Source organism: Vombatus ursinus, unplaced genomic scaffold (genome assembly GCF_900497805.2).
Source record: "Vombatus ursinus unplaced genomic scaffold, bare-nosed wombat genome assembly UNPS02010320.1, whole genome shotgun sequence".
NCBI classification, from domain to species: Eukaryota; Metazoa; Chordata; class Mammalia; order Diprotodontia; family Vombatidae; genus Vombatus; species Vombatus ursinus.
Genome location: NW_020950098.1, coordinates 6581994 through 6583785, shown reverse-complemented (window position 1 = coordinate 6583785; position 1792 = coordinate 6581994). Strand labels below are relative to the sequence as shown.

At 38.7% G+C, this 1792-nt stretch overlaps 1 pseudogene; it reads left to right on the top strand.

Moving 5' to 3' along the window:
• The first annotated feature begins 910 nt into the window (after nt 1–910).
• Nucleotides 911–1551, top strand: LOC114037313 (annotated as a pseudogene).
• The last annotated feature ends 241 nt before the right edge of the window (nt 1552–1792 follow it).

Sequence of the window (1792 nt, the reverse complement as noted above, 5' to 3'; positions counted from 1 at the left end):
GTGGAACCTCAGAGATGCTTTAATTTGCATTTCTCTAATTATTAGTGATTTGGAACGTTTTTTATATGATTATAGAAAGCCTAGGTTTCTTCTCTTGAGAACTGATTGTTGGCTCTAATTCTTACCAGTTCCTTATATCTTTTGGATATAAGATTTTTATCAGAGAAACGCTGCAAAGACCCTTTTTTTCCAGCCACTTAACTGTTTCCCTTCTAATCTTAGCTGTATTATTTGTTTGTGCAAAAACTTTTTAAATTTTATGGAATCAAAACCATCCATTTTATCATCTGTTATCTTGCAAATGCTTGCCATGGACAATTGCTTAATAATTGAACTAATTATTAAAAAAAATAGATGGCAGGAAGTTTGTAATCTAGTTAGGAAAATAAGATATTCTATGAATGAGGGAGTTGTGTTCTAGTGAGATGTTAATAACTCCATAATCAGAGGTAGATCCAACACAGTAGGTATAGGAATATATACATTCCAGAATGTGTATTTCTTCCCTGCCGTACCTTAGAGGAATTTTCTCTTCCTCTTTTGGCCCAGTTGGGACAAGGTAGTTTCATTTTTCTCAGGATAGTCCACATCTTATAAAAGAAATTATTATTGACATATTTCATATTGCCTTTATTTCTAAATTTTTTTCCTGCCCCAGAAAGTCACCACATGGAACCAAGAATAAAAAGACAGAAAAGAAAAAGGCAATTTAGTAAAACTAACCATGGTGGGAGCAATATTCAAACGCTTCCCCTATGCAGGTTAGGCTAATTTTTTTCTCTTTAAAGGTACTGAAACGTTTCTCAAGATTTGGTCAGCTCGCTTGCGCCTGCACCGCGGCTCAGGCGGCAGCCGTGGTGGCAACACCCCTTCCCCAACCCCAGCGCCCTGTAGAGGCAGCCCCCGCCCGATGGTGACTTCGGTCTTCTGCTGCCTGCCCTGCTGCGGCAACGCCGGGGCGGGCCACATCCAGCTGAAGGAGATGCTAGCCATGCAGATGGACACGCAGCACATGAGAACAGATGTTGTCACTGTCAAAAATGGAAGAAGGATATGTGGGACAGGAGGTTGTTTAGCCAATGCACCTTTGCATCAGAACAAAAGCTCCTTCGAACTCAAAATTCAATCCACAGGGATCTGGGGCATTGGAGTTGCAGCTCAGAAAGTTAATTTGAATCAAATTTCACTTGGCTGAGGTGTTCATGGCGTTGTGATGAGGAATGACAGAGCCCTCTACCACAACAATGAGGAAAAGAGTAGGTTACCTGCAAACGATCTTCCACAGGAGGGAGATGTAGTGGGTATTACATATTACCATGTAGAAGTGGATGTTTATTTGAATGGAAAGAATATGAGCTGTCCAGCATCAGGCCTAGAGGGACAGTGTATCCTGTTGCATATGTCAACACCAGTGCGATTTTGGATTGTCAATTCAGTGACTTTTATCATATTCCTCCAACTGGTTTTGAAAAAATATTACTTGAACAGCAAATCTTCTGAATATATTTGCATTAAAAACTTCTACTCCTACCATATCCCCCCCAAACATTTACTACCACCTTAATAAAGCCTAACTTGATCCACAGGAAGTATATTCTCTGTTTTTAATAAATGTTTGTGAAGTTATCTAAGGAGCTAATAGGTTAAACACAACAGCAGAATTGTAATTTAAAATACTGGGTTGTGTTTTGTGATGTGAAAATCTACATTTTGAACATTTTGATTCTAATATGTATAAATAGAAATTCACAGACAGTATTAAATGAAATTTTGGATGCTCATGACATTTAGA